This window comes from Salvelinus sp. IW2-2015, linkage group LG6.2 (assembly GCF_002910315.2).
Source record: "Salvelinus sp. IW2-2015 linkage group LG6.2, ASM291031v2, whole genome shotgun sequence".
In the NCBI taxonomy this organism is placed as follows: domain Eukaryota; kingdom Metazoa; phylum Chordata; class Actinopteri; order Salmoniformes; family Salmonidae; genus Salvelinus; species Salvelinus sp. IW2-2015.
In genome coordinates this window covers 2,232,548-2,248,124 of record NC_036846.1, presented here as the reverse complement: position 1 = coordinate 2,248,124, position 15,577 = coordinate 2,232,548, and the positions used below count along the sequence as shown (strand labels likewise).

Sequence of the window (15,577 nt, the reverse complement as noted above, 5' to 3'; positions counted from 1 at the left end):
GAGTTGGCCATGGGATGGGTGTATTTAGGGCGACGGGTCGTGTTTTAAGATGGGACAGGGCGGCTGGTGCACCACAACATACAACAGACTCCCACCTTGTCTCTTGGAGACAGCAAGCCATTTAACATACAGAAGGACTGGGGGTGGCAATTCAGTTGCACATTTTTTCTAAATGACACCCTTGACGGATGGAAAAATGTTGGGGTCCCTGAACAGATTTATGCGGTACGAAAATAAAATGTGTGACATCAAGACAAAAAGACAGACATTTTCAAACCTACTTTTGAACCCCTAAAGAGAACAGTGACAAATGCTACCACACCCACACTCCTTCTGCACCATACCTGCTTCTCAACACTCCAAAAATGTCATATAGTCAAACTGTGATATTGCATGTTGTATATGGCACAAACACAATATACATGGACTCATTCCAAGTGTACTGTAACTGTACAGTTCRTGCACGGAGGAACGACACAGATTGAGATGGTCTCTGCTTCCGTCTAAGTATACATACCATGCAGTATGTATAATGAGTTAATGACTATGGAGGTCTTGCACTACATGTCTTTAGAATGGTACTTACCATTTAAATGCTAATGAATAGTAACGGATGTGTATTATATCATGTTTACGACGTGCACACGTAAAACAAATGTTTTAGCCTACACATAAACATACCACATGGGCGCACTCGCTCACTGAAATGACTCTAGATACAGTATAGCACATTGTGTTGAGTTGCTAAATACTATGCAAATACATAGAGAGCTGTGCACCACTGAGATGAAAGCATGRTCTCAGTGTAGAGCCTGGGTACTGTTTGGTCACCCGTAAACAATTGGGGCAGTGTTAGCCTAAAACGTGGCATTAGCGCAGTATTAGTCAACAGCCTGAGTCAATACACCCCACTGGGTTCCGTGTCCTCCTACAAACACAAACAATTGCTCTAGCAGGCCTCTGCAACTAGATGGAAACATCAATWACAGTAAATTACACCGAAACAATGAGAAACACTTTAATTTGTTTAATCTCCTGAGCTGTTTTGGATGAAAGCAATGGGCGCTGGAGTAAGATAACATTACATAGCCCAAAGTTATTATCCCCCCCCCCAATAATGTTTATACATACAGCAGGAGTGGGCTATTTATATTTTGCTCCTCAGCATGTACTACGAAAGGAGCATCAACTTCAAATAATGTGTTCAGTGTGCGGCCCACTTTATGGATGTAGTTGAATTCCAAATAGGAGACACTGAAAATCCACGGCAGCTCCAATGTTTGTCTGGAGAGCTGCAAGCCTCCGGAGTTTCATAGCAGAGAAAATAGCCACAGCTCTGTTGAAAGACAAAAAGCTTTATGCGCTTGTCTAGGGGAGGAAAACACACATTATGTGATTAGAAAATAATTGTAAGTCACAATCCTGGGATAGAGGCCTCTACATTCTCTACAAGGTCGACTTTAAAGAGGAGGKGAAAACAATGGACCAAATACTCAATTTATGTATCCGTTCATTCTTTCTGCACAGAGAAACCACAAATGACTAGTCTACTAAATTCTAGCTCTTTTCTAGCAACTCAAACAGTAACTATGCACCAAAAGAAAAGAACTTCAACAAAACACTGTAATGTTTCAATGAGCTGCTTTGCCATGGTTGATTATCGGGGGGTTGGTTGGATGCAGGGGACAGGCAGATGAAGATTTTGGCTGTTCCAGAAAGCTTTTTTGAGGGGGGGGGGGGTAGTTGGAGTAAATGAAAGACAAATGCCAGTAGTGCCCACTCAGCTATTTTCCCTGTCAAGATCAAAGGCTCCGCTGGACTGGCCTCTCCGCGGGAAACTTGAAATGGGCCCTGCCTTTGTTTGCTGTTGCTAGGAGACCTGCAGACAGCTGAAAGTGTTTGCAGTGGGGTACAAGATCAAAAACATTTCCAATATACATTTTTAAGACTGCTGTGTATTCCAGGCTTAGGCTTGTAATTTACAGGACAAAAATAAAAGACCAAGAAATAATGATGYCTCCGTGTGTTGGTCATGGACTAAATTGACGATTTGCTTGATTTTTGCTGTTGGCAAAGCAAGGTAGTTTAATAGTGACAGGGTTGCATGTTTATAACACACTTGGAAGGGTACATCACTGCTCTTTTCTGTAGTAGGCCTAAAAACAGTATGATATAAAGAGAAGTGAGAATCACACCTTATGTTATATCTTTTGATATTGTTATGGAGAATTAACATAATGGACATATTAGTTTGGTTAGTCGAATGCTCGCYCYYCCCCCCMCCCYCTCTCTCTCTCACACACACACACACACACACACACACACACACACACCCTTGCCCACAAACAGTGGACCAATCAGGCCCACATCCAGTTTGATATTTACAGGGCTGAAGTTAACCTTAGCCACAATGCTAATTATAACATTGTTATGGTTTAATGGGCCCCATGATAGTTTGGGTGCCTACACATGTGTCACTGGGTGCTCATTAGTCATTATTAGGTCGACACTCAACTAAAGTCCAAACCCGCTGAGCCAGAAATAACAAGTGTCCCCTTGATATTTACAATACTGTCCTTGGTAGGTATGCAATGTGTCTGTTTGTTTAATGAGAGAGTAACGGTGTGTTCAGTTTGTATGTTGACCAGATCAATGATGAATACATAGTCCAAGTAAGCCACGCCTCTTAAATCTTCAATTACATAACATCGTTTGGAGCCACTTACACCAACTGGATGACTTACTTTACCTGTAGCCATGTCTGAAGGACCAAGAAATCTGCGTCCTTTCTATTCTTCCAATTAGGAAATGTATACCTTGTGCGTAATGGGTATATCTTGTGCGTAATGCGCAAACACAAAACGTAAAACTATGGTGCTGCAGCAGTGGCATGTCCCATTCAAACTTGTTTAACCTCTGTTGGCTTTGTATCTCTTCTCAAATGTCTTTAAAAATAGCTGTTTATGGTAGCGTAGTCTACTCACCCAACCTTATAGACAATTCTATAATTCTTACAATTCTTATAGACATGTAATTACAGTGGCCTCTGGTCCAAGGGCAAAACCTCCTCGTGTGGTAAATGTGTAATTAAAAAAGACGAAATGAGCTCAATTGATATATTAAGGAGGTGGGATCTACGTTATACTTAATGAAACAAGTAAAACTGCGATCGCCATGAGAGTGACCTTCATGTCTGGAACGATTGAGATTAGAATCGTGCTGCGTCTGCCTGTTGTTTTCACCAACTCGAGCCAACTGGCACGGCATTGGCGTCCTCTCCCGGCTCCCAGTCTGCCGTGGTGACAATGACAACCAGATACCGCATGGCGTGCAAAGATGACAGAAATAGTTGCACGCCAAAGGATTGTTGGAAATTCCAGACAAACATCACGCTACCAGTCGTGAAAGTCGTTGTGTAGCTACTTGGCGTGGAAAAATGCCTTATAGGGTGGAATAGTCATCCCTGACCTGGGCTATATGTCCATTCACATTTGTAAAACATCTGCAGCATCGTAACTACACTCAAGTAGACTACATTTAAACAAGTGTTTGCTGTGTAAGTAAATGTAGCCTATTTAAAAAAAAAAATCTAATGACATTTTATATTAATTAAGCTACTCTAGTATTAGCTTAGGGTGGTGTATTCAGAGGTGTATTCTGTCTAACCATAATGCCACATGCGCATCCWGTGCGTGCTCTCTGACTAAGCCCGATTTATGGACACTGTCGCTCGATTTGGTGATCCAATAATAACGCAGCTGGTAAAATTTTACCAGACTACAGTACAGAGCGCAGCAGACCAGATTCTACCTCCACTTCGTTTACGTCGCATCCCGCTCACTTTATCTCCCAGCCCTTTTGCGTCAACGGAGAGAGAGACGTCAGGGTTCTCCAGTCGCTGCACAGAGGGACCCACCCCTGTGTGACATCACTCAGAGAACGTACTGTACCGGAGCTGTTTTCAAAGCGTGCATCAGCAGTCTGAATATCCTGCCAAAAATACATGAACAACAGCAGAGTAAAACGAAAAAGTAGGCTAACGTGCTAAACAGATTTGGGATTTGCACTCTCAGAAAATAGAATGTAATCAATTTGTTGACGAGGACAGCACAATTTCTGTTTTTATGTGTTTGGTTGCATGTAAAAAAAAAAAAAAATCGATATAAACTGAAACCAGGATATGAATCCAATTTATCCACAAATAGTTTTGCTTGTCTAACGTCATAATTTCCTTGTCTAAAATGATTCATATGTTGGATTAAACACCATTAGTTTTACGCAATAAAGGGACAAAAAAATGCTGTACTGCAGGGGTCTTCAACCTTTTCTTGCCCAGGGAGGGACCTCCGCCCAGGCAATCCGGCGACCCAGAGCACAAGACGTCTTGGCCTATTCTAAAGGCACCCTACTAAAATGAGGAAAAAGCCTGATCACGCAAAAATGGCGACCCAGTATTAATAGGCAACTGCTACTTAATAAAAAGATGAAATATACATAAGTAACTTAAAAGGCTACGGTTTAGTTATTGTGCTAGACCATAAGCTATATGATCAATTTAAACCTGATAATGTATTGTAGGCCTAAAAGCGCACAGGTGGGACTATTAGTGACCCCTTGGCAAATGCATAGATAGAATGACGCAAATAATACAAATGCTGCACTGTAAGAGTTTTTAACAAGCAAAATAATGATCATGAGACAATTATTCTGAAAACACACCGCAACAGGCTGCCTTTTTCGTTAGTCACAATATTAGGCTAAACAGAAAAGTAGGCCTAAACTGTTGAAAGTTTCATCAAGTCAGTAAGAGTTATCCTTCCTCTCGCCCCTGGCGATAACAGTTCACCTCTCTTGTCGGACGGCTGTTGCTTGAACCCTGGTCCCCCGTGGTGACAATAAAATGCCTCGGTTACTAGGCCTTGCATAAAAGGCAAACAGTTTATAACGTTGTGAAGCAAAGGTATAGCCTGTGAAGGAGAAAGATTTAGTAACGGTGAGAGGATGGAATTCCTAGAGCGAGGTCAGAGGGCCAAAGTTACCTTTTACAAGCCCCGGAGGCTGTATGTGGAGACGATCGACGTAGAACCAACAGTTACAACTCTTATAATACCAAAGACTTGTCATTGTCATCAATCAATAGGCCTATCAATCATCAATTCCACTTGACAATTGTTTTCTATTATATAATAGTTTATTGGGTTAACCAACTTTAGGCTAAACAAATAGGGCTTCATATATATCATGCCTATGTGTTGGTCTAGCCATACGCCTATACATCCTTTCATCTTTCTGTCTGTCATATCTGTCTGTAATTTTAGAGCAGCTGCTAATCAAATTGCCAAACAAGAAAGTCAAATTCGTGAAGGCCTAGTCTATTGGATGCTGTACATAACTATTCTGGCGAACTGGGGAACAGAAAAGCCGTTGAGTTACAATGAACACAGATAGGCAACAAAATAAACAAAATAGGCCTAATATGAATGGACTTAGACTCCAAAATCGATTATATAAAAATGGGAAAGTTATCAGTGCATAATCATCAAGGAGATAAAAATATGTTTAAGAGTGGCCTAAGAGTGTTGATCTTCTCACAGTCTTTCAAATAAGTGTTATTGGGGAGGATTTGGTGTGAGATTCCCTTTTCATTATAACGGTATTATAAAGCGTAGACTTGGAGACAGAAGGGCGAGGCTTACGTCACAGTCCAAGAGTCACCCGCCGTGTGTTCGGCGTCTCCAAGTAAAGACTTATCTGCAAAAAAAAGTTTGGACTGACAATGTGGGTGGACAGGGCGTGAAACTACTATCATCATCAGTTTTGAATGAAAGAAAGAAAACATATCTTCAACAAAAAGGGAGGCTCATTCCAATTCAGCTGCGTTGTTAGGACAACGAGAACCATCCCTCAGATGATTAGTTCCACTTCAAAAGAATTTACTTTCCGCGGTGAACGTCCCCCCTTTTGTGTCCTTACATAGGGGTTTCACAAACCAAAAGAATAATTGTATGTTTAGTCAGTCTGTTTATTTTTTCCTCTGTTCGAACGACATTTGTATTAAATAAATATAATACTTATGACAATGCCCTAGAAGTCCATAAACATGTCCTACTCCAGACTAAAATGCTTGAACGCTCAGACATCATCATAATTTGCGCCAAAGAATAAAGACACATGACCTAAATAATACAAAAGGTGTAGGATGGCAGCATAATTTAAATGGTACCCTACCCCACGCCGTTTGGAGTCGATTTCAAAAGTTGTAAAGAAATCCACAACTCCACCGTCATACAAAACAAAAMATGTGGATAAGTGGAAAATAAAATGCGAAATAAAGTAGAACGTTTTTTTYCCACGTTCAAAAGAACTGGGAACTCAGAACTCCACTTCGGACTTCAGTGTTTTCAAGACAACTGGGAACTCGGGAAAAAAACGAGCTCTGACTGGGAAAAATCGTTTTGAACGGTCATCYGACTTGGAATGTTGGAGATTTCCCGAGTTCCCAGGTGTTTTGAACGCAGCATATGCCCCATCTTGTTTGGCGTGGCAAAATACAATAATCAAACCTGTAAATAAACAAAAAAAAATGTTAATAGTTTAATGGAACAGTGGATGGCAACAACACAATATGAACAACTGACCACAGTCAATATGGGCTTAAAAAGTTAGTCCCTCTTTGTTAAATGTTCTGAATATCCCTTTTCAAGAGTTACACATACTGTTACACATGCTTGTGTGACCAATTTTTCCACATATTGCATTCTGTCAAAGTAAAGAGAATACACACAACTGAGCTCAAATAGAGCAATAGTAATGGCGTCTTTTTGTAGGCACTAACGGAAGCTAACTCCACCATGTTTAGTTGCAATGGTGGAAAAGTACCATATTGTCATACTTGAGTAAAAGTAAAGATACCTTAATAGAAAATGACTCAAGTAAAAGTAAAAGTCACCCAGTTTAAAACTACTTGAGTAAAAGTCCAAAAGTATTTGGTTTTAAATATAGGCCTATTTTAATATTATCAAAAGTAAATGTAATTGCTAAAATATACTTATCAAAAGTAAAAGTATAAATCATTTACATTCCTTATACTAAGCAAACCAGAAGGCACGATTTTCTTGTTTATTTATTTATGGATAGCCAGGGGAACATTCCAATCAGTGGTGTAAAGTACTTAAGTAAAAATTATTTAAAGTAAGTCGTTTTTGGGGGATATCTGTACTTTACTATTTATATTTTGGACAACTTTTACTTTTACTTCACTACATTCCTAAAGAAAATAATGAACCTTTTACTCTATACATTTTCCCTGACACCCAAAAGTACTCGTTACATTTTGAATGCTTGGCAGGACAGGAAGATGGTCCAATTCACGCACTCATCAAGAGAACATCCCTGGTCATCCCTACCGCCTCTGATCTGGCGGACTCACTAAACACGAATGCTTCGTTTGGAAAAAAAATGGAGAGTGCCCCTGGCTACAGGTAAACAAAAAATAAATAAAAATGGTGCTATCTGGTTTGCTTAATATAAGGAATTTGAAATTATTTATACTTTTACTTTCACTTTGATACTTAAGCATATTTGAGAAATTACATTTAATTTTGATATCTAAGTATATTTAAAACCATATACCTTTAGACTTTAACTCAAGTAGTATTTTACTGGGTGACTTTCTATTTAACTTGAGTAATTTTCTATGAAGGAATCTTTTGACAATTGGGTACTTTTTCCACCACTGACTCCAAAACTCAGACAATTTACAGTCTAGGCATTTGTGTTTGGTGTTTTTGCCAGATCAAATGCATTAGGGATGACCAGGGAGGGATGTTCTCTTGATAAGTGCAKGAATTGGACCATTTTCATGTCCTGCTAAACATTCAAAATGTAATGAGTACTTTTGGGTGTCAGGGAAAATGTATGGAGTAAAAAGTACATTAATTATCTTTAGGAATGTATTGAAGTAAAAGTACAAGTTGTAAAAAAATGTAAATAGTAAAGTAAAGTACAGATACCTCAAAAAACGACTTAAGTAGTACTTTAAAGTATTTTTACTTAAGTACTTTACTACTGGTTAGTTGGCCAAAGCCAAAATTAATGGGGCATTTGGAGGGTTTTTGGATAAACGCTGAATATAAGGTCTGTGGTAAACACAGGCTTAGGAGATATTATACGTTTTGTTCTATGAGATAATCTTCATCAGCTAACATCACTTTTTGTGAATTGTGAAGCATTTATGTCATCAAAACAAGTAAAAAGCTTATGATGTGCTGCTAACATGTAAAAAATAAAAATACACCTCATGTCCAATGCATTTGACATCTAGCTAACAGGCTTAGCCAAACTTATCAGGTGGACCTAGCCCAATAAGTACTTAAGGAGCCTACCATTAATTACTCCTTAAGGTCCAAAGACCATGTATGCTATTTCGGAGGTAGACTGGCTCTGGCAGCCAAAACAGCCAAATACTCCATCTAGACATGAATCGATTCTCAATTGCGATATGGTTCTAGAAACATAAAGTCCTTTGCCTTCATATCACATCAAAATTATTTCACAAATGCAAAATATACACTTACTGTACACAGTTTTAACCGGCTTTATCACAGCGGTAGCTGGCAGTATTTTTCAGTAACAACAAGTTTCTGGCGGTCTTTTTCCATTACACACTGACACACTGGTGTTCGGAGCATGCTAGATTAGCTAATCAGCACTGGTGGTCCCTCTGTCTTCCGTCTGTCTTCTGTAAACACCCGCTGTAASATGGAGATATGGCAGTGTGGGGACCCTAACCCTATAAAGGTGTGTATCAATGTAACCTTTTGTTTTTTGACAATTATTTCTCGCTGATCTGAAAGATAATGTCCTATACTTCCAAAACCGTACCGCAAGAGACTCGTGTTAATGTTCAGACCAAGTGTTGGCGCTCTAAACAAAACTCCCCCATACAGAAGACGCCTTCGTCCAATGACTCTTCTGTGTAATGTAACGGAACTGAGAGTCGTGATCAAGTGCTAAGGCTGACCCAATGTCTGGATAACATCATTTGAGAACTGATAAAACAAGCACCTTACCGCTGAAGAGACATGGTTTCAGCCTAGACCAAAACAATAAACCATMCTTGCGTTTTAGTTCGAGCAGGTAAGCAAAAATCGAACTAAGCTAACTAGCTTTTTGCCGGACTAGTGTAGCACAGACTTTGCGTGTTCGGCGTAGTGACATGAAACATTTTGCGACTGATGTTGTTGTTCCATTTCTCTGACAGTTTAGCGATTCGTTAGCAACTGACTTATTTGGAGCACAAAGGATTCATAAAGGTCATATTAACTGATTGATATTATCTCATTGAACGAAACGTATACGATCTCCTAACCTTATTTTCTGCATATATCCCAAAACCCCATTCTTTCCCCCATTCATTTCCCCAATAAGAACGGCCAATGAACCAGAGGTAGAAAATTCTAACTCATGTACATTTTTTAGGACTACAAGCTGGTGAGCTCTATTGACTTTGACTCTGGCTCTCTGTTAGAATTGCTTTTCAGCCTTTTTACATTTTTTTTTAATTTAACCTTTATTTAACTAGGCAAGTCAGTTAAGAACAAATTCTTAATTACAATGACGGCCTAGGAACAGTGGGTTAACTGCCTTGTTCAGAGGAAGAATGACAGATTTTTACCTTGTCAGCTCGGGGATTCGATCTAGCAACCTTTCGGTTACTGGCCTAACGCTCTAACCACTAGGCTACCTGCCGCCCCTTACAGCGCCTTATAGCATAAGTATCAATCACATCCATAAACTCTGGGTAATATTGAAAGCATATTACAACTACAGTAGCATATGTCAATGTAAGAAGCATAGCCTATTACTTTATAGCATCTCACCAACACCCCTGCTTCTTTGATAAAGGCCTATATTACTAGGAAAATCTATTCAGCGAATCCTGTCCTGGTTTTGGCCCAGGAGTCTCCATCCATCCTCTCTCTTCATGATCTGTGATAACTCCCTGGCACAGGACACACCAGGAGCAGTCCTTTAATGTTGGCAACTGTCAAAGCTTTGATTTCTGATTGATGAGTAACGGCTGTGCAACAACAGAGCTATCCAACCAACCATCCAGTCMCCCTCCACAACCTGGTACTTTCTGTACCTAAATGGGTTAGAGCCTCTGCCAATTCACCCAGCTTTCTGGAAACAGGACAATGGGGTAGGTAGTAAGATATAAATCATTCATATGGTCATCTGTAGCCTTGGATGATATGTCTGGGGTGCTAGCTAGCTAGTATGTTTGATGAATGGGGAGCAATGGAGCCTCTTCAGAGGAGGAAGRGGTGGACCATCCTCTTCAGTGAATTTCATAAAAATAAAAATAGTGAAACATTTAAAAAGTAATCAATTTRAGATAAAACTATATTAAATATAGTCATGTTACCAAATAATTGATCTAACACACTGCTTTGTTATGAAGGTCAGCAGTAGCCTCAACAGCACTCTGTAGGGTAGCACCACGGTGTAAACGGACAGTTAGTTTCCATCCTCCTCTGGRTACATTGACTTCAATACAAAACCTAGGAGGCTCATGGTTCTCACCCCCTTCCATAGACATACACAGTAATTATGACAACTTCCGGAGGACRTTCTATCAGTGCTTTTGCAGCATGAACTGACATGTTGCCCACCCAATCAAAGGATCCTATAATTAATTTAGTACTGAAMCCATAAGGCACAGCTAGCTAGCACTGCAGTGCATAMAATGTGGTAAGTAGTTGACTCAAAGAGAGGGAAAGACAATAGTTGAACAGTTTTGAACAAATACATTTCTTCAAAAATGAAGGAGAAGCAAGAGAGAGAGAGAGAGACCGAGAAATAGCTATATTTCCYTGTATTTAACTTATTTCCTTGTTTTTCACTTACTTAGCAAGTAAATGCAGCTTGCTAGTTTAGCATACTCAAACACCCGGCTCAAACAGAGAGGGATGCTATGTTAGCTAGCTGCCTATGGCTATCCAACACTGGAACTCTTCCAAGTCAAGGTAAGCTTTTGGTTTTATTAATTTATTGCCGGCGGGGCCTGCCGGTGTAACTGCTAAACTGCTTGCTGACTGTACACTGTACTGCATGATTGTAGCGGGGTTACTAACGCGTTAGTTCTATTAGCTATGTTGACTATGACGTTAGTTAATATGGTGACAGCTATGTGAGCTGTGTGTAGAGGTTAGCGGTTATGATATGAAGGTTTGGTTGTAACTTTTTGTTTGCCAGGTCACAGACAGGTCATGTGTTGTGAACTGAAGTCCACAAGAAAAGGGAAGAGATGAGAGGAGGAGAGCAAGTAGATRCGAGAAGGAATTATACAACGAGCATTGGCTGCTGTTAAAGTGAACTGTGATTGTGTGCGATCAGGCGTGTATTCATTCTGCAGATTCTATCTGAAAACTTTTCTTCAACGGAAGCAAATGGAATGAAACGGGAATAAACGTACCTGAATTTGTSCAATAGAAACTCTCATTTGCAAGTGATGGACTAATGACTACACCCTAGATAAGCTAGGTGCAAGCAAAAGCGTACAAGGTGGTATTGTGTCATTGTCTGTCACCTTGATTACACATTTKTTTTCTCTTGACCTGTGCACCTACGTTGTAAACTTGCATTCATAGGCTAGGTTGTAGCAACTTCATGATGGGTATAGGGAAAATTTGAGTATCATGTAGCCTAAACCTATCATTGAGCTGGGTGAATGGAATATGAATGACAGTCATCCAATATGCTGTAACAGAAATAAGGCAATTCTCATTAAAAAAATAATTGTCCTCCCTCATCTTAAACAACACCGACCGCCACTGATGGGGAGTCAGTCTGTTGATCCAACACCACGGTAAGACATTGCATCACTGTACTATAGCTCCGCGAATACTTTGCCATATAGGCAAAAKGGTATGTGGGACGATCACACGGATGAAAAACTGAAATAACATGTGATGTGCAAATGAACAGCCTTTCACTAAAAAGATGGGGGGGGTCCAAAATGACTGATCCATATATCCCATATCACTGATGTGGCATTGAATATAGTCAGTATGAATACATACATTTTCCTTTGAAAGCTTAGGGTAAAATAAAACCTTTTGACATCAAGATGAAATATTATTGGTTTTGGAACATACGGAAACCATGCTGGTATTGGCTATTGGCCTCTATGCAGTATTACAGTGTAATAACAAAGCGGCCTCTCCAGTTTCAGACACTATATATGGGAGAGAGAACCTATTATGATTCTCTACATTTAGTTGAAGTCTGTCCTACCTGTGGTGAGGTCACACACAGCTGACCCTCTCTTCAGCTCCAGTCTTCTATGAACCCAGCATAACCTCTCTATGGAGCTATAGACAAAGAGACACATACTATGTCTATGCCAGGAACTTGGAGAAAAAAAATATTTAAGATCAAAAGACAGTGACACCCTCAGAATTAAATACAATTATGTTTGAACTTAATGCACAAAGAAATCAAAGCATAGCTATAACATACAATTTCCCCCATTCCCATTAAAGAAGGAAGAGTTGACTTGAAAAAAGGACACATTCTTGACTCAAGTGCAACTAATTGCTTCTTTCATCTATCCAATTAAAGGCAGAATTCTAATCCAAGTAGTTTATTTCTTGTTTTGATAACTCATCACGTGCCATAGCCTTGTAATCAGCACAAAAATGTGAGCGTTGCATATTAATTATTTCACTGAGGGATGCTTTACGCTATTTACCCTGATGATTTAGATCTTCCTCCCACTGTACTGAATAGGATTCCTCTTGGGCTGCTCCGAGGACTTTGAGGGTCTTAACACTTACTAGGCTTTTCGCAAAAATACCCTCGGCTACACACATATAACACAATGTAAACTTGCAAACTTGTCACGTTTYGACCGCTCCCTCTGCGGGTAGTGCACAACACTTGCCTGACAGTTGCACCCCTCTAAGCAGGGCAGTGTAAACAGAATTGTCTTGTTGAGCCAACACTCTTAAACGTGATTAGAGCCTGATGTCTACCACATGCATATGCTTTTTATTTTGCTGGATGTCTTGCCTGTATTTTCTGTACTTGACGCACATGTGCTTCGCTTGTCAGGTAGCTAAAAGCTAGCTAGTTGGAGTCTGTGTGTGTACTTCCGTTTGTACCACCACACAGTAAAGCAACGCAGGAGTTGAAAGTATTGAACGCATGCGGTACACAGAACGCACCGCAGCCTAGTGCGGCACCCCCAACGTGGGGTTGTGGACTGCTCCATTGACAATGAATGACATCCGCCGGAAYGCAAAGAGTTTGATGCATCTGGTGGACATGAGGCATTATGCTTGATCCAGCAATGCGGTGAGGAGGCTCTGTACGTGGCTCTGGCTCTGGCTCTGTGATGCTGTGCACCTACCAAATTTTTTAACAATGCGGAGGGAAAGAGAACTCCTGGAAAGAGATCAGGGAGGTAAATGGGGATAGATGCGGTAAAGAGGTCAAAGGAACACAGACTGTGGGGGATAGAAGGATGCTGGATTGGTGCACATTCAACGAAGTGGAAAGTTGTCAAATCCATCATGATTGATGTTTTGTAACAGGACCACAATGTGGTTACTAAAGTCAGGTGTGGATTTATTTGGCTGTTTTCACTGCATAACATTTAGAAGTTGTCCCTTTTCAGGTTTAGAAGAAGTGACTGCTAAATGCTAACTCTCGCTGGTAAGCTGGTAGCATAGTTAGCATACAGTAATCGGTGGTTGTAGTCGAAGTMGTTTTTTAACTGTAATGCAGTTCATTGATGACATGAACATTTATTCAGGTTGACATCCATACAAACATTATACTCCGATTTTTACTTTGACATAGTGTGAAATACACATATACACAATAGTCTAAATGTACAGTAGGATAATTTTGCCGGTGGGCAATGAGGAGATTCGGGATCTTTCTCTGACACGTTTTCATGGCATTTACATTGTTTTGGTCGAGTCCATCTATGGATGGGGAAGCTTACCACAATAAGTGGAGGCAGTTGCGGAACAAGCTCATAAAGCTGTGGAAATGCAGCGGAAATGCAGGTGGGAAAACGGTTCTGCCGTTTTACTTCATGCTATCTTGGCTGAGCTCCTACGTCAAGCAACAGGAAAATAACTCCAACATCTCAGAAGAGGTAWGATTTGTCTTTTTGTTTAGCCAGTTGCTGGTAATTAGCTGGCTGGCTATAGACATTAGCCCTGAATCACTACGAGTAGTGCAATTTAAGTTGTGTAGATCAATTTATTGGATGCGTATGACCAGTGGCGTGTATTCATGGATGGCAAGGGAAGCCAGGCTTCCCCCMAAAAATTACCAAGAAAATAGAAAAAACATACCAATCTATTTATTTAGTYTCTCTGTGTTTCATAAATGTCCTTCAATTCGCAAGAGGCTGAACGTACCTCACCAGTGAAAGCATCCGAGTGAACGAAACAGCGCCCCCCTCTGTCTCAGTATGTGTAGCCCATCTATCTGATGCTGTCTGGTCAAAAAGAGTATGACACTGTTGTCGTCCGTAGCATTTAGTGCAAGTGAAGCCAGCGAGCATTTGGCTAGTATAAAATAATAGCCAATCAGCGTTGAGCTAAACTGAGTGAGCTCAGCTGTGAATGGTCCTGGCGCACAMAAAAAAAAGTGTCAAGTGAAGCAAGTTTGGATTTGGTTTCACACCAATAACATTACAACTGAAGCCAAATGTCAAAGACAGAAAAAAATATGTMATTGTTGCATCTCGTTGTGTTGTTGTCCTCCGGTGGCTAGCTAGCTAGCTAAAATCGGTCCTTTCCTAAATTAGCCATGGATGGAGATAGGGATTTGGAATTGTGGTTTTACTTAATTCTCTGTACTGGCCAATGACAATAACGCAGATTCTGATCCAACCATAAATTCATAAATTGCGCACCTGGCCTGAGAGGATGGAAGTTCCATATGTAGCTAGATGTAGTAGGCCAGCGTTAACTAGCTGGCCTGGTGCATCGTTGTCCATGAAAGGAAGCATTTTAGCCAGGTAGCCTAGGACAACAAAAAACATAAGTGTGTAGTGTGTGACAGAGTCATAGACCGTTTATGCAACATAAAAGAGGAGGATGGCATTGRAGTTTCTCTACAAGTAAATCAAATCAAATGAAAAAGTAGGGTGAGTCAACATGTTTTTTCTACTTGCACGCACGCACGCACGCACGCACGCACGCACGCACGCACGCACGCACGCACGCACGCACGCATGGTCAAGCGAGTTAATGTTTTATGACATTTTCAGACTACTAAACAACTATTGATTTAGAACCACTGAGAATTACATCAAATCGCAAAGAAAACAGGAACTGCCTCCACTATTCCAGCACCATTTCAACTTCAACATTTCAACATCATCTAATCACCGATGCTAAGTCTAATACAGTGACAACTTAAGATACCAACAAATATTTAGTCATCAACGTAGATAAATATGTGGCAGTGTGTGTGTGTGTGTTGTGTGTGTGTGTGTGTGTGTGTGTGTGTGTGTGTGTGTGTGTGTGTGTGTGTGTGTGTGTGTGTG

At 40.4% G+C, this 15,577-nt stretch overlaps 1 long non-coding RNA gene across 2 annotated transcripts in view; it reads right to left on the bottom strand.

The window, feature by feature from the left end:
• Positions 1–15,577, bottom strand: part of LOC111965664 (uncharacterized) — a 176,012-nt gene that overhangs the window by 7,789 nt on the left and 152,646 nt on the right. The gene's annotated exons all lie outside the window — the stretch shown is intronic.